The 18,187-nt window shown below is 41.9% G+C and overlaps 1 protein-coding gene and 1 long non-coding RNA gene across 27 annotated transcripts in view; both read left to right on the top strand.

Annotated features, from left to right (window-relative positions):
* The window catches only part of HAO2 (hydroxyacid oxidase 2), a 199,242-nt gene that overhangs the window by 63,941 nt on the left and 117,114 nt on the right, over positions 1 to 18,187 (top strand). The window lies entirely within an intron of this gene.
* Positions 929 to 18,187, top strand: part of LOC146404163 (uncharacterized) — a 35,923-nt gene continuing 18,664 nt past the window's right edge. Inside the window, exon 1 of one of the 2 annotated variants that reach the window (XR_014844336.1) lies at positions 929 to 1,079. This is a non-coding gene — a long non-coding RNA (uncharacterized LOC146404163). Of the gene's footprint in view, positions 1,080 to 12,200; positions 15,520 to 18,187 lie in introns of those variants that run through there. The other variant, XR_014844335.1, reaches the window with a different exon arrangement.

The following is an 18,187-nucleotide window of genomic DNA, read 5'->3' as shown; positions in this document are numbered from 1 at the left end:
AAACAAACTTTAAAATGTAATACAAAGAGGAGTTCCCGTCGTGGCGCAGTAGTTAACGAATCCGACTAGGAACCATGAGGCTGCGGGTTCGGTCCCTGCCCTTGCTCAGTGGGTTAACGATCCGGCGTTGCCGTGAGCTGTGGTGTAGGTTGCAGACGCGGCTCGGATCCTGCGTTGCTGTGGCTCTGGCGTAGGCCGGCAGCTACAGCTCCGATTAGACCCCTAGCCTGGGAACCTCCATATGCCGCGGGAGCGGCCCAAGAAATAGCAAAAAGACCAAAAAAAAAAAAGTAATACAAACAAAAACAAGTGAATCAAGTTGTATGTCAAATTGATAACCTAACAACACAGAGAAAAGGATTCAAGTAAAGTTGTGAACGTAGCACTCTCTGTGCAGTTTCTCAGTGGGAGATACTCTAGGGGTAAAAAGAACTTTAAAGAATTTTAATTTTTCTTAGTTGGTTGTTAATAATTATGGTCTTGGAATACTAATACTATTCTGTGTATATTGTTGGACAAAGCAAATAACTAAATGTATTGATGTCATCATGGGGTAGGCAAAAGAATGCCCCCTTCCCAAGATGTCTGCACCTGGAACCTATGTTTACATGGAAAACAAAAACAAAAACAAAAAAAACTGCAGATAGAATTAAGGCTAGTTCTTAATTCCTAATTTAGGGAGATTATTCCAAATTCTCTGTGCTCAGTGAAGTTACATGGGTCCTTTAAAGTGAAAAGTGAAGGCAGAAGAGCAAGTAGGGAAAGGAGAGGCAGGGGAGAGACAAGTAGGGGAAGCACACAACCTGCCATGGCTGGTCTTGAAGATGGAGAGAGGGAGGTGATGCATGAGGTCACAAGGGGGTCAGGTGGCCTCCAGAAGCTGGAAACAGCCCTCAGCTGACAGTCAGTAAGAAAATGGGGACTTTAGTCCTACAGCCACAAGAAACTAAATACTGCCAACCGCCTGAATGAGCAAGAAAACGGATTCTCCCCTAGAGGTTCCAGAAAGCAACGGAGCCCATCCAATACCTCGATTTTACCCTGATGAGGTTCATAGCAGCCTTTGACAGAAGTGTAAGGTAAACACGTGTTGCTTGAAGCTGTTAAATTTGTGGTAATTTATTATGGAAGTGTATTTGTTTCCTTATGCTGCCGAAACAAAGTACCACCAACTGGGTGGCTAAATAGAAATGTATTATCTTGCAGCTGTGTCCAAAATCAAGGTGTCACAGGCTTAGTGCCTTCTGAGGACTGAGAGAGAAGGATCTGATTTAGGTCTTTCTCCTTGACCTGTAAATTACCACCTTCTCCCCATATTTTCACATCCTGTTCCCTCTCTATGTGCCTCTGTGTCCAAATTTCCCCTTTCATGAGGACACCAGTCATTTCGGATTAGAGTCCTCCTTACTGACTTCATTTTAACTTCATTGTCTCTCTAAAAACCCTAGCTCCAAATAAGACCTCATTCTGTGAAACTGGGCATTAGGGAAACTCAGTGTGTGTGTATGTGTGTGTGTGTGTATTTATAAATTTATAAATTATATATTTATACATGTGTATGTATATCTATTATGTATTTCCCCCAACTATGTCAACTAAAAAGACCTAAAAGCAATAACCTTACTGCAGCAATGAGCACACTTTATACCCAGATCTTGATTTCTAAGTATCATTTCCTACTAAAGAAATTAGGGCTCTTTGAAGAAGTAACTGCTTCTGATTCTGGTGCAACGGAAATGTAAGTGAGCCTGGGGAATCTTGGTGTATCAGAAAGAAAGGAAATACTTAAAGATTAATGAGGTCATGTCAAAAGGACACAGGATTTTGCTTGAAGTGATTCCCACTGGTTAAGTTTGGAATAATTTGAACATCAAAAAGAAAATGACAGTAATGGACTATATAATCCATTGAAGTTTTTTGAAAAAAATCCCACGAGTTCATAATCATACTAACAAAGAAAGAACTAAAAAAAAAAAAAAAAAAAAAGATTCCACCTAATAAATGCAGAAAGAGTGATAGAATTAGAAAACCACTGTATTTTAGCCCTTCCTGTAATAATCAATTCAAGCAAGGATCATCAGCAGATGCTAACCACTGCATGAAAGGTTTGGGGATAACAGGATGTTCACACAGCATCAATATATTTCCTCACAAATAATTTTTTTTTGGTTTTGTTTTGCGTTTTAGGGCCGAACCCTCAGCATATGGAGGTTCCCAGGGTAGGGGTCCAATCAGAGCTACAGCTTCAGGCCTACGCCAGAGCCACAGCAATGCTGGATCCGAGCCGCGTCTGTGACCTACACCACAGCTCATGGCAATGCTGGATCCTTAACCCACTGATGGAGGCCAAGGATCAAACCCCAAACTTCATGGTACCTAGTTGGATTTGTTTCTGCTGCACCATGATGGGAACTCTTCCTTACAAATTATTAATTACAAAGGAGAAAAGGTTTGGTTTAGAGAAATTTTGTGGTTTCTACTTTAAATGACAAAACTGAACATCATCAGTCATGGAACAGTTTGACATTCATTTGAGCCTTTTGAAATGAGGCCCACCTTTGGATTATTTTTGCTTAAAAACATTTAACTTTAATGAACAACCATATAAACCCAGAATGTGGCACATTCTATGGCTAGTTGGTCTGGACCCTTAAAAAATGTTATGAAAGACATTTGGGGAACAACTTGGAAAATTTAATGGGGAATATATACTAGATAATGCTGTGAAATATGTTGCTAATTTTTCCCTTAAGTGTGATAATGATGTTGTGATTATGTTTGAGAATGTCCTTATTCTTAGGAGACACATGCTGAAGTTATTTGGTTCAGTGCCATGATATCTGCAAGTTATTTAAAATAGTTCAGGAAAAATATGGTATACAGGAACCAGCTCTTACCAGCTCCTGAGAGCAGATAAATATTCAGGAATTTTGCAAGCCATTTGTTAAACTAATGGTTTAAAAATTAGCTTGAAATCAGTCATGGTGGGAGTTTTTACACCAAAGAAACTGGCAAATGCTATACCTTAGGGCTTCTTCCTCCCCCCGCCCCCCGCCCACCAGCACACCACTATATACAGAATCAAATTTTAATAATTGGTGAAACAATTAAAGTGTGCCTTGTGTTCAGTATGAATATTTTAAATTTGGGAAAAACAGAAAAGAAAAATCTTCCTTCGTGGGAATGTGGAAACCCCAGAGTGAACGGTATGGTGGAGAGAGGGCTCTTGGGGATCTTCCAGGTTAGACTCTGAGATATATCCACGTCCTCAGGTGGGCCGACTGGGCACCTTGGAGGCCAACCTGGTGCCCAAAAGGGAGCACAGTTGCCTGCTTTTGCTCAGGGGGCACAAGCCACTTCCCTTCCTTCCAGGCCCAGAGCTGGACTGCTGGGCTCCTATGCTGGTAGCTTGCCCAAGTTTACAAGATCCTGTAGGAAGCTTCTCATTTGAATTCTTTTGGTAGCTGAGGCTTGTGCGGTAACTGGATGGCAGATTTCATTTTCCTTTCCTTTTCATTACTCCCTGTTTCTCTTCTTTGTCACATCCTCTCCTCTCTTTACTGGTTTCAATCAGGAATGCCCTCCCACCCCATGCCTAGTTCACTCACCTTCTAGAAGAATCTCAAGACCTGCCTCCTTTACCAACCTTCCCCATGATAACCTCTGCCCTTTTTTCTCATGCTTCATGGCACTGGTGTTTGTTTTATACCCTGACCTATTCTGTTCCAGAATAAATTGTGTGGCCCATTTAAAAAACAACAACAACAACAACAACAACAAAAAAACTTTCTGGGGAGTTCCCATCGTGGCTCAGTGGTTAACGAATCCGACTAGGAACTATGAGGTTGCAGGTTCGATCCCTGGCCTTGCTCAGTGGGTTAAGGATCCGGCGTTGTCATGAACTGTGGTGTAGGTCACAGATGCGGCTCGGATCCCGAGCTGCTGTGGCTCTGGCGTAGGCTGGTGGCTACAGCTCCAATCCATCCCCTAGCCTGGGAACCTCCATATGCTGCGGGAGTGGCCCTAGAAAAGGCAAAAAGACAATAAATAAATAAGTAAATAAATAAATAAAACTAAAAAAAAAAAAACTGATCTGCAAACTCTTAGAGGGCAGGAACTGGATTCGGTATATACTTGTAATACAAAAACACTCCTTTCCCAGCTAGAGGTTAGCCTAAAATATCCACTGGACTCAACTGAATTGCTTTCCTCTCCATCTCTTCTCAGTTCTCTTATTCTCTTTTTCCATTGTTTGCTCCTTCTCTTCCTCCTGTTTTGTTCTCCTGTTTTGTCCCAGGCTCTGTTTGGCTTCTTCCTTTCCTCTTCTTTTCTCCCTCCGCTTGGCCCACCACGGCTGCCGTGGGGGTGCCTCCTGACTCTGGACCTCTTCTCAGTCTCAGAGCTTCCCCTTGCTCATGGAATTTTAGCTCACCTAATTGTACTGCAAGAGAAAAAGCTGCCTCTGAAAAACAGATGCATCACGCACTATCCCAATTCAGTCTGTCTGTCCCCAGAGAGTCCCTGCTTGACAAAGGAAGCGGTGCTGGGGTGGCATGTAACCCTCAGACATCTGCAGCCCACATTTTTTTCCTCTCCCATCCCCTCTCCACCCCCACCCCCCCGCCTCGAATTTTCTGGACTGATTCCTGTGGTAAAATCTCACACATTTTCTCAATCTGTATGCAAACCAGGTAGGATTGACAGCTGAAGAAAGCTGCATGTTGCCTGGGCTCAAAGTTATCTGTTCTCCCTCTAAGGGAAAATCTTTGAGCTCCGTGACAGTGCCTCAAAGCCATGGCCCTTGTCCCAGGCTCTGCCCTGGCCCAGGCGAGTGCCTGACCCCTGCTAATATGTGGGACCTTTGGCAGCACAGAGTGGGGGGAAGTAACCAGAGCCCCCCGCATGCCAGTGATTCATGTTCTCTGAAGGGATCAGAGTGTTATTAGAAACCTCGCCTGCCAAATGTGGGGCAAATGTAACCAATTTATTAATGCTCAAAAGCCAATGTGTGAAATTGGACCAAGAGGAGAGGGGCACCAGCCCCTCTCCCCACTTCCTGCTTTCCGGCAGTGGCAGAGGGAGGATGGTGGACAAAGAGTTCTGTCTTCTGCAGGAGGACATTGCTGTCCTAATCACATATGATAGTGTCAGCAAGTATTCCTAGTTGAAGCTTCAAAGGGCTGGGAGATAACTGCATCCACCATCCTCAGCCTGGCTGTGATGTCTCAGCCTGCAGCTTGCAGGTTGTAAAGTGTGTTGGGCAGGAAGGTGGGGAGCTTGGTCTTGGTCTCTCTCTGTCCCAGCTCTGCTTCTCACTATTGGGACCAGGTGAGAAAGGGGAAGTAAGAATGCACTTCCATTTGTGTTCACAGTGTCTCTCAATTTCTAAACCAATGTTTGCCCTGGTCACTTAGCCCTTTTCTATAAATGGTCTGAGATTGATCTCTCAGTGTTTCTTGGGCAATAGCAGTTTCTCTCTAGCAGAGAAGGTTCCTTCAGAGCAGTATGCTTCATTGCCACTGATTAGATAGGTGGTTGTGTTGAAGACATTACCTGTCACCATTTATTAAAGAGTTACTGCATGGTATGCCATCATTATATATGATCTCATTTAATCCCCACACTGATACCCTCGAGATGTAAGTATTGTTATTCTTGATTTTCACTTGAGGAAATTGAGCTCAGGGTGTTAATGAACTTGCCCAAGATTATAGGTTTCAGTGGACAGGATTCAAGCCTGTGTCTATTTAACTATGTTTTTTACCACCTGAGTTTAAGAAGTGGAAATCCCACAAAATTCCTGGGTAATGTGTTGGAATAGTCAAGAAGCAAATATGGGAAATTTTCTTGCTAAAGCTGCCTTGGAAGTCTCATATTTCAGATTATCAATTTTCAAAGAATCAGTTTACTATAAAAACAATGAACACACATTTCATAGGAGAATAAATCTATAGTTATTCAGAGAAACTTTAGAAACTTGTAAGATGTCAGACTTGGAGGTTGGCATCCTTATGTATAATTATGTATAATTATGAGGTGAGCAATTGTTTTATATTCGTAGCTATTTAAATTCTGTCTAAATGGGCTAAATTTATTCATTTGGTAATGTGTCACTACGTGTCACGTCTCAACACCAGAGGCAACATAATGTCTAATAGGGAAGTCTGATTAGTAAATCTTGACTTGTTGTCTTGTCAATAGTTCTCTTATGAAGGATAACACTTGTTTACTGAAGATAGAATTTTTAGTTGAAAACAAACTTGATTATTAGAAGATGCTGATAGAATCTCCTGTGCCTGCATGCTATTAAGTCCACAAGTTCCTTTCTTCTGAAATGTGCTTGATGCATTACAGTGCCATGCTCTGATTGGCATGATGTGCCTAAAGGGCGGAGCTGCCTTCCACTTCTGGAGTTTTTTCTCTTCCTCCCCTTTCCACTGATAGTTTAACAAGTCCTGAGGCTGCTGTGTGTCATGAGGCAGAAATAGCTGTCTCCTCATTTGGGGGGTTATGGGGGAAGGAAGGTCAATTCCAGTATCACTGAGATCTAGAGGCAAAGTCCAATCTTAATTTTGAATTTAAGTCCAGTCAAATTCCTCTTGCTCCTTTAGGTATCTAGAAGAGTGTCTGTATTTCATTCTTCCTCTTCCATAAGCTATAACTTCTCCAAATCTTCTTAGAAGAATAAATCACTCACTAAAAAATCTGTAAGCCAATGAAGTTATATTCATGTACTTGAACAATTTTTGAATGTCAGGAAAAAGTGAAAACAGCTTTTTTTTGTAATTTGGCAGCAGGAAAGGACCCTCCAGGGACTTGAAAATTGGGTTGATAATTGGCTAGTTCTCTGAGAGTTGAATTAGTAAAATTCATACTCAATGACAGTGATTAGCTGTCTAGTGTAAGGGAAATGATAACTCCCAAAACAATAATCGCAGTAATAAGAATGCAAAAGACTGACTATGTAAGTGTTAATCCAGCCAAAAGTTGAGCTAAAGATCCTCCCAAGGAGACATGGCTGAAATGTAGGTATAATTTACTAAGAGGAAATGGAATGGAATATAGTCTCTTCTATCTGGAGAATGACTATAAACAGAGACTGGACACAAAGGATAAAAAGGGAAAATCTAGAGTGTCGATCTTAATCTTTTAGAGGCTAAGCACCCTTTCTAAATGGCTCTGCTTTGTGATGTTCTTAGTAAAAGTTTTCCTGTAGTGAAGGTTCCCTCACTGGCACCTGATAAGCCAAGTCTGGCCCACAGACAAGGTTTGCTTGGTCTACACTGTATGGACTTACAGTATTTTTTAAAGTTGTCAACTAATATCACATAGAAAAATCTAGGATTCTAGCTTTTATTGGAACTGGATTGGCTAAGCTGGCAACAATGGGCTGGAGTTATAAAGTGGCAGCTGCTCCCTTTAGAAAGAGGTATACTCTCCAGTTTGCCCCAATCTCCACTACTCCCCATCATACCTGCTCCCTGACCTGCTTTACTCATCTATGTTACACCCTTCCGAGCCTCTTGGGTTTTGAGTCTGTGACCCCCCTAGTGGGTAAACTGGCCTTCAGCTACTTGAGTTGAAATTAACTCCTTAAGATGCTGAGCTCTCCTTGTTCTGATTCCATGCTCAGCATGCAACCTTGTGAGAATCTGGCTTCCCATGTAATTTGCCTGTAAAGAAAGAATGCATTGATCTTCTGCCCTGAGCATCTTGTTCTATATGAGGAGGTGCAGAGAGTAAATTTTAAAAGGTTTTGGCTTTGGAGTCAGACAGGTCTGGTTCCAATTCCAGCACTGACATTAACTAGATAAGGTCACCACAAGGCCTCTTGGCACCCTGCCACTTATCTTCTCCTGGAGATGTTGCATGGGTCACCTTGGGCCACATACCAGAATATTCAAATTGCAAAAACATTTTATGAGAAATAGATACCCCTAAGTCACAAATTACAACAACCCAAAATCTAACCAGTCAACCAACTGACTTAAATTTCTCCAGAGATAGCAGACATTTGAAAAGAATAGAAAGCCATTGATCAGAAACCCAGACTCTGTGATGGCTGTCTGTTCTAGAGTGCCAGAGAGGGAAATGGTGGCTAGAACTCAGACTTGTATACAAGTCTTAGTTCTTTCGCTTATTAACTAGGTAAACTTGAGAAAGTCGTTGGCTGCTCTGCGTCTCCAAAATAAAAACTCCCTTCCTCCATATCTAATAGCAACTTTGTGAGTCCTAAATAAAATAAAGTGGGAGAGATGCTGGGTAAACTGTAAGATGTATGGAATTGTCAGTATCAATACTTTTATAAGCCCCAGTGAACATAAGAGTGCAAGTAGTGGGAGAAGAACCCAGGAGCCCACACCAGGAGTTTCTAGCCTGTCAGAGCAGCATTCACAACCTAAAGATGAGCGCCAGGCTCAGAACACCCATAACCTGGAGTGTACATCAAAGCCTGGAGTTCGTCTCTGGTTTGTGAAATAAAACAATACTCTCCAGTGATGATTAGGGTTGGGGGGGAAAGGGTCTCACACACACTGTCGGTGGAAATATAAACTGAAACAAAAAAGGCAAATTGGCAGTATCTATCAAAATTTGAAATGTGTGCTCAGCAGTTCCCTTCTAGGAATTTATCCTGCAGAAACACTCTACGGTGGGCAAGAATACCTGTACAAGAATGTTCAAGGCAACATTATTTATAATATAAAATTAATAGTGGAGGATTTCCCGTTGTGGTGCATCGGAAATGAATCCGACTAGGAATCGTGAGGTTGCGGGTTCGATCCCTGGCCTCGCTCAGTGGGTTAGGGATCCAGCGTTGCTATGAGCTGTGGTGTAGGCCGGCAGCTATAGCTCCGATTAGATCCCTAGCCTGGGAACCTCCATATGCTACAGGTGTGGCCCTGAAAAAGACAAAATAAATAAATAAATAAATAAAATTAAAAAAAATTAATAGGGGAATGGTTAATGCATTTTTAATATTCTTGCTATGACTATCAAGTAACCATTAACAAGAATGAAGTAGATACATCTATAGTGAGATGGAGTTGGTACCTGGAATGTATGACTGAGTGACAAAATGCAAGCCACGTTACAGTATAAACAGTGTAACCATGTGTTTAAAAAAAACCTAGATATATGTATATACCTAGAAAAATTCTGAACATATACAAATCTAATTTTTGCATTGATTTCCCCTGGTGGGGGTGAATAAAATGTAAGGAAGAGATGTCACTTTTTACTTTATATACTTCTCTGTTACGTGAACATTTTACAATGATCCTGAATTACTATTGTCATTTTAAAAATACAGTTAAGAATCAAAAGGGAGAAGTTAAACCAATATTTAAGCTAGGGAAAATAAAATTATAATTAAAGAGCTCCAGGAGTTCCCGTTGTGGCTCAGTAGTAACGAATCCTACTAATATCCGTGAGGATGAGGGTTTCATCCCTGGCCTTGCTCAGTGGGTTAAGGATCTGGTGTTTCCATGAGCTGTGGTATAGGTTGCAAATGCAGCTTGGATCTGGCGTTGCTGTGGCCGAAGCGTGGGCTGGCAGCTACAGCTCCAATTTGACCCCTATGCCACAGAGGTAGCTCTAGAAAAAAGAAAAAAAAAAAAAAAGAAAGAAAGAAAGAAAGAAAGAGCTCCAGGCAAGGATAGGAGTAAGGCAAAGGAATAGAAGCAGGGGCATAGAGGCCAGAGAACCACATGCCTGGGGTGTCCTCGGTAGCTATTCCCACATACCGGACCACTGACATTTTAGGACCACTTGTGGAATTCTGGTGGCAGAGTCAATGTCAGCATAGTTGTCACTCCTGTTGCAGTACTGGTACCTATTTGTGCTACTTCTGAAATTGTGGGTTGCAACATATGCCTTCAAAATTAAGAGTCATGCCCAAGGTCAGAGCACTGAGGCTTCTAAGAGAGACTATTCTACTGTCCCTGAGAACTTAGCTGGCCTGACTATCCCTGCTCCTTGACTTCTGTACTTTGTTTCTATATTAACTCTTTGTGGCTTTGACCTTGGATTTGACCACAGGTTCTGATTCTGCCTGTGTTCCAATCTTGTCTCTTCTCTTATGGTAACCTACTGTCCAGTTCTGGTCAATTCCATGACTCAAGTTTTCTTAGGGGCTGGATTTGGGCATTTTCTTCACACTTGCGTCCAGCACCTAATCCTCTCCCAACTCTGCTTTTAACTCGGCCATCCTGTCTCAGCATGATGTCACCAGCAAAGAGGCCAACAGGGCCCCAAACATAACTACAGACATGACTACAAGACAAGATAACTCTGCATATGGGCACCTGGGATGCTTATTGCCTGGGAAGAAGCTGTCCTTAACTTCACGTGTTCTTAGTGAGACGACAGGAAGCCAGTGGGAAGGGTTGTTCCAACGTCACAGTGCCATTGTTTCTAACAGCCCCCAACACTTTGAGAGCCACTTGCCTAAGGTGGTGTGTGTTGTGTGAGTTATGACTGGACAGGGGGAGATGGAAAGGCACCAGCTTGAGCCAGTCTGTCTCTCTTAACTTGCCTGGACACTGTCCTCTCCACATGATGATCTTTATTTCATTTCATGACACGGAGAGTACATGTGGGAAGATTCCAGGAGAGAACTTAACTTTCTTTTGAACCACAGAGAGTGAGTCAGAACTGTGGCTTCACATCGTTTGGGGACCTTTCTTCTTCTCAGAGGTCTCAGCAAGCAGGCTGGGTGAGATGTGTGCATTGACAAGGGAGATGGTTAGAGAGATATGGCTTCTCCCAAGGCTGGAATTGAAACCCAAGCTCAATTAAGTTAAGAAATCCTCAATTAAGACTGTCTGGGCCTCTTCACCCTGCCAGCTTTTAGGAGCTGAGGCAGGATCTCCTTTGGACCCAGAACAGAAGCATTTTGTAATAAAATTCCTTATACATTTTTACTTTTCCATGGCTCTTAAAATAATCCTTTAGCATGAAGGGTGACTTTTCCCTTTGGAATCCCAGGTCTGGATTTCCTGCCAAGAAAATAGGCATTCGACACACAGTGTACTCAGAAGCCATAAAGGAAACTGGTATATTACATTTGAGAACTTTAAAACATTTACATGGCAAAAAAAAAAATTATAGCCAAAGTTCAGGGACAAATAACACATTGGTAAAAATATTCAAAACAAACATGACAGATAAAAGGTTAATTTCTCCAAAGAGACAATCAATCAATCAAAACAGGGAGTTCTCAGAAAAAGATAAAATACAAATGATTTGGAAGATATGAAAAGGCACTCAACCTCACTGAGTATTTTAAAAATGCAAATCAGAGCAACCAAAAGATATCATTTCATCAAACAGACAAATATTAGAAAGTTTGATATATTTGATATTGGGAAGAAAATATTAAAGTAAGAAGACTTTTATACTGTTGGTTAGAATTTAAATTAGTGCAAACTTTTGGAGTGCCTTTGCGCAATATATTTCAAATGTTAAGTGTCCTTTGAGCCACTCCTAAGAATTTATCCTAGAAATAAACTTAGCAACCTGAGGAGTTCCTATTGTGGTTCAGTGGGTTAAGAACCCTACTAGTATCCACGAGGGTGCCAGTTCAATCCCTGGCCTTGCTCAGTGGGTTAAGGATCCTGCATCCTGCTGCAAGGTACAGCATAGGTCACAGATGCAGCTCGGATCTGGTGTTGCTGCGGCTGTGGCGTAGGCTGGCAACTATAGCTCCAATTTGACCCCTAGCCTGGGAACTTCCAAATGCTGCAGGTGCCACCCTAGAAAATACAGCAAAAATAAAAGTAACCAGAGATAGATGAATAATATGAAAACCTGAAAATAACCCAAATATTCATCAGTATGAGATTCATTCAATGAAGTTATTTTTTACTGCTATAATAGAATACTGTTTGGCCATTATATATATTAAACATCTATGGATTGGAATGAAAATATTCTCTCATATAAGTGAAGAAAGCAAGATCCAGAGCAGCGTGCTTAGTACCACCTCATTTATATCTAAAAAAGTTATCATATATGAATAAACAATTTTTCTGAAAGTTTAGCAAGGAAGTGTTAACAATTTGGCAGAAAGATCTGTTGGAGGTGGTCTAAGATGTGTCACTTCTCTTTTTATACTTCTCTATATCACTTTTTTCTATGTGGCTTCATTCCTCTTATTTAAATAAAATAGTTAAAAGCACAATGCAATATGTTTATGACAGGTGGAGGTGGTGGTGCCATGGGGCACAGGATGGGCACCATAACCAGTAAGGTAAGAGAAATGACAAGCCTTCCTGCATTAAATGAGGCCTGGCTTCATTTTTAAAGCTAAGCAGTCCTTAGATAAAGATCAGGGTCAGGGAACTCCAGGTAGAGGAAATGCTATTTTCAACGGAGTAGAAGTAAGAGGAGGCAGGATATGTTTAGGGGCTTAAAGGGAGAAAAAAAGGTTTGTTGGAATGTAGTGATTAAAAACAAACAAACAAACAGACAGACAAAAACTGGCTAGCTAGAAGTTAAATCACTTACTATCTTAAGGACTCTGGATTTTTTTTCTTAAAGCAAAGAGAAATCACTAAAGAATTCTAAGTGAAGGAGTGAGCTGTCTAGAACCTATGAATCCTTACTTTGGTCCATCATGAACTGGAATAATAGCAGGGACAGTCATGTAACTTCAAAAGGGCTAACAGGAATGGGGGCTCCACAAAGTAGAAATTGAAGACAAAATTGTTGGGCAAGAATCCAGCAGGACCAAGGGTCACTGGAGAGCAACACTAATCAGATATTGGGCATATGGCTGGAGTCAACTGGATGGGCCCTAGGCATAGCAGCACAGTCTCAAGCCCTAAAACAAACTTGGGTAGTTTGGCTGTAGGGTGTGCAGTGGTCAGTTTGGTGTGTCAGATTGGCTAGGCTACCTTATTCAGGTGTTCAATCAAACGGTAATCTAGGTGTTGCTGTGGATATATTTTGTAAATGTCATTTAAGTCTACAGTCAGACGTGTGTGTGCAGCATCACAGAAAGGCCAGCCTGGGGTCATCTCACCTGGGATGTGAAAGGTAAAATTAAACAACCACTTTGGCAACAATTGTAAAGATGTGGGTTGTTCACAGTTTTTTCATTCATTAATTCATCCATACACATAAAAACAAATACTGAGTATATTTTATATGGAATATGTGTTAATGCAAGGCACATACTCTAAGCTTTGAGAACAGAAGTGCATAATGCAGTCATCAAAGATGGAGGGGGAGGCAGGTGTATTAAATAATCCAGATGCATTCTGCTGAGTCCTGTAGTGTCCATAGTGTGGTGGAAACACTAAGCGGAGGCTGTGCTGAGTTCTTAGAGCAATCCAAAAAGGTTCTGCAAAAGTGGTGGCATTGGAAACAGGCCTCAGAAGATTAAGGAAGCTCTCTACGTGAAGAAGTGGAGGCTGGCATTCTGAAAAGAGAAAACAGAAACTAAGCTACAAAGGCACAGAAGTGAGTAAATACATGACAAGGAGAGAAGGTAAGCTAGAAGGCTGCAATACAAAAGGGAGTGGAGATGAAACTGCGAGGGATGAACACAAGCTATTCAAACAACGTCAACTTTTCAATCCATACGTAACAGGGAGCTATCGAAGGATTGGCAGCTGGAGAGGTGTCGTGTTCTAGAGAATCTGTGTTCTAGAGAAAAATTCTAGAGGGCTGTCAAGGAGGAGTAAAGTCTGCAGTTTGCCCTTTAGGAGCTGTTGACATGGCCCTGGCAAGAGATATTAAGAAACAACATGCAGTCCAGGGTCAGGATTAGAGGGTTCAGCAGAGATCTGAGAAGTAACTACAAAAAGGACAGATGACACAATTTATTGAATTTCTACCTTGCCCCAGGGACTGAGATACTTTTTACACCTTTATTTCATTTACTCTTTACAACAACCCTATGAGGGTGTAACATCCCCCAAAGAAATTGAACAATAGCACGAATGACTCGCGCAAGGTCACAGAAACATTAGCCAGCAGAGCCAGGACCTGAACCAAGGTCTGCTGGATCCCAAAGCCCATGGTCTTTCTCCCTACTCACAAGGAATCAAAGGTCTTGGGGGTGAGGATTACATTAGCCCTCACTTTCCAGAACTTTGTGGGAAGACGTGTGTGTGTGCCAGCCCCTTAGCCCAGGGAGGAATGTATTCTGTTGGGTTCCATTGTGCTATATCAAGTGCAGTTTGGAGGCCAAGCCAGTGTTCACCCTATCTAGGTCTGTATTTGTTTTCTATTATTGCTGCTGTAATAAACTTTCATAAACTTGGTGGCTTAAAACAATACAAGTCATTAGCAACCTTAATTCAGTCTGCAACCTTAATTCCCCTTTGCCATGCACCAGAACATATTCACAGGTTCTGGGGATTAGGGCATGGAAATCTTTTGCCTTCCACAAGTTTCTTTATGTGGTTTTAAATTTGCTAGTTCTGGAAATTTACAAGGAGAGGTTCAGGGAAGCAATGGTGAGTAAAGAGTTAACTATCTAAGCCACACAATGACCTGTTGATGATGTTGAGTGTGGTGTAGACCTGTGGGCCAAGAGCTGAGCTGTTGGGGTAGGCGGCTCACATCTTGAAGAAAAGCTCATCAAGCCATGACCAGTAGAAACCAGGACACCAGTCACTTGGGAAACCAAGTAAACATAAACATACAGCCATCCATCACTGCCATCTGGAAAAAATTGGGTAGTGAGGGTCTTCCTGTTAGGCCCTGCTCCAGTATTTATTTGTGTAGCTGGAGATCCCAGACCAGCCTTTCTGTCAGCGATGCTTCAGTGAGGTGTATGGGGCTGAATCTTAGCCTGGAATTAAAACATACCACCTTTCTGTGTGAATGTGGATGTAAATATTACCAGCAGGTCACTCAGGAGATGGGTGCCCATATTTCCAAGTCTAAACAATCTCTGTCAGTCAGACGCGAAGAGCCCATGTACCTATTGGCAACACCGTCTTCAGGAAAAAAATCTGAATTCCCAGTGAATGCTGCATGTGTTCTGCCCTGTCCAGGAGCTGTGGTGTCCAGGTCCCAGCTTCTCCCTGGTCCATGACTTCAGGTAGAAATGTGCTGGAGAAAGATGGTTTTAATTGGGTCCACTGTGCAAAGTGATACACTAAGTTACTCTCCTCCCAAGAGTCCTCACTGTTGGTCAAGAATGTTTTTTGGCTGTGGCTCCAGTAGTGGTGAGAGATTTGCCCCACTCCCTTCACAGGCTCTCACCCTGTTCCCCAAGTGATTCAAAGATATTTGCAAGGCAGCTGGCTGGGGTTTGCAGGGGCAAGTCTGAGGCATGGATTAGAGCAAAGTGAAATGACCCATATAGGGAGCAAACCTATGACCTTAGCCTCTTAAGCACTGTATCCTTGCAGACTCAGCTAACAGGGCCTCCTGAAATCTCACCCTTCACTCAGGTCTATGTGCAGTATTGAAACACTCACAGGCCACTGGCTGCAAGCAAGAAGGAGAACATTCAGCCCAGAATAGATTTCCTATATCATGTTGTGCCCTCTTACCTTGAAGGTACATCTGGATAATACTGGGTCAAAAGCAAACACAGTCTTTTTTAAATACAATTTTTAAAGGTTAATTTCCTTTTATACTTATTGCAAAATATTGTCTATACTCCCCATGTTGTAGCCTGTCTTGCACCTGGTAGTTTGTACCTCTCCCTCCCTCACCCCTCTATGGCTCCTTCTCCCTTCCCTCTCCCCACTGGTAACCACTAGTTTGCTCTTGATATCTGTGAGTCTGCTTCTTTTTGTTTTATTCTCTGGCTTGTTGTATTTTTTAGATTCCACATATAAGTGATATCATACAGTATTTACTTTTGTATGACCTACTTCACTTAGTACGATAATTTCTAGGTCCATCCATGTTGCTACAGATGGCAGAATTTCATTTTTTATGATTTTTATTTTTATTCTTTTTAAGGCTAGTTATTCTGTTGTTTATATGTACCACATCTTCTTTGTCCATTCATTTTTGATGGACATTTAGGTTGTTTCCATGTCTTGGCTATTGTAAATAACACCGCTTTGAACATTGGGAGTGCATCTATCTTTTCAAATTAGTGTTTTTGGTTTTTTCAGATACATAACCAGAAGTGGGATTGCTGGGTCGTGTGGTGGTTCTATTTTTAGTTTTTTTTTGAGAAAGCTCCATACTGTTTTCCAAGTGGCTGCACCAATTTACATTCCCACCAACAGTGGAGGAGGAGAAGAGACACACTCCTGATGGCTGTGGAGTGCTGTAGGTGACATAGGAACTCCTCATCTTATTCAGGGTCACAGTGTCAGCTGCCACAGGGCAAAGACTATGCTGTATCCCATTCTTGGTACAGCGTAGAGGCTCAAAGCCTGTCAGTGAAATGAATTTTAAAAGTGGGTGAATTTGTGAGGTCAGTCTGTCACATATATCCTGACTTGACTTGGAAAGATGTTTCTCACCATCCTCACATTCCATATCATTTGTTTCATGGATAGAAAACACCAGTTCAGTACTACCCATTAGAAATATGATACAAGCCCCCAAAGCAAGCCACACTCACACTTTCTAGTAGCTATATTAAAATAACTAAAAGGAGATTTCTTTTAATTGTATTTTATGTAACCCTAAATATCTAAAATAATATAATTTTACACTATATTATGTAAAAGTTAATGAGATATTTTTCTTTTCCTTCCTTCCTTTCTTTCTCTTTCTTTCTTTCTTTCTTTCCTTCTTTCTTCCTTCCTTCCTTCCTTCCTTTCTTTCTTTCTGCCAACTCTAGCAGCACGGCTCAGTTCAGACTGGCCACATTTCAGATAGCTACATATGGTTTGTGGTTACTGTATTCAACAGTTTAGCTCTAGATACTATCAGTTCTCACTGGTCAATATTATTATTAATTGACATCTGAATAACTGTTAACAAAGAATCCTTACTATTATTAACTCATTAGCAATGACCATGTTGATAAGTGCCATTATTTCCACTTTGTAGTTAAAGAGGCTTCATTTCAAGCTAGTAAGTAGTTGAGCTAGGACTTGAAACCAGGTGGTCTAAGCTTCCCAGCACACCACATACTGTATTGCCATTCCTACAGGGAACCTCAGCACAATGCGGAACAGATGGGGTTCCTTCTGGAGACTCCAGTGAGGTACCTCTTAGATTTGATTAACTATCATATGATAGTTCATGCAAATGCTTCAGGCAGACACTGACATATTATAAATGTCATGTCAGGAGTTCCCGTCTTGGTTCAGCGGAAAAGAATCTGACTAGTATCCATGAGGATACTAGGTTCAATCCCTGGCCTCGCTCAGTGGTGTAGGTTGTGGAGGCAGCTTGGATCTGGCATTTCTGTGGCTGTGGTGTACACCAGCGGCTGCAGCTCCAGTTTGACCCCTAGCCTTGGAACCTCGGGTGTGGCCCTCAAAACAAGGAGAGAGAGAGAAAGAGAGAGAGAGAGAGAGAGAGAAAGGTCAGGTGTCCCAGTTCTGGCAGAGCACCATCCCATTCTGGGAAGAAAAGCAAAGCTTGTGTAGAGACGCATATTTCCTGTTCCATTACATGCAGCTCTCTATTTTTCATTATTTTGTTCCTTTCAGAACTCCAAAGTACTTGCCTGAACGTCTTAGTCCTGCTTCCAGAAAGCAAAATGAATTCATCTTCATTCTTTTCTTTCTGATTTCCAAACAGTAATAGTATTTGACCAACACTTCTCAATTTTGTTCCCAGTGACCTATAGCCTCAACTCCTTGCTAGTTATGCTGTCAGAAAGACTTAATTATGGTGATTTTTGTAGCAGTAATTTTTGTGCAGTCTGACTGGCCTGTGATGTCCCTTTGCTTGGAACTCTGATGTTGTGATTTTCCTCTTGAAATCCAAATTGTGTTTGGAAAAGAAAACCCATTTCTCACCCAAGCCATGTCCAAACAGGTCTGGTCCCCAGACCGTATCTGGCATGAAAAGAGGCTCAGTGCAGTACACAATAGGTGACTGTAGTCTAATTTTAGACCAGATGGTTCTCAAGACCATGTTTCTTCTCCGTTGATCCCGCTTCTTATCCCCATGAGGCCACCTCCTCAGAGAGGGACCCTGACAGGCATCAAGAACACACAGGAATTGTGTTCCTGTCATGGCACAGTGGAAATGAATCCGACTGGGAACCATGAGGTTGCCGGTTCAATCCCTGGCCTTGCTCAGT

Source organism: Sus scrofa, chromosome 4 (genome assembly GCF_054392235.1).
Source record: "Sus scrofa isolate SSC_HxYL_T2T_F1_AM1 chromosome 4, Sscrofa_HxYL_maternal_Yorkshire_Landrace_v2.0, whole genome shotgun sequence".
Taxonomy (NCBI): Eukaryota; Metazoa; Chordata; class Mammalia; order Artiodactyla; family Suidae; genus Sus; species Sus scrofa.
Note: the sequence above shows the minus strand (reverse complement) of the source record. Positions and strands in the feature narration are given on the sequence as shown.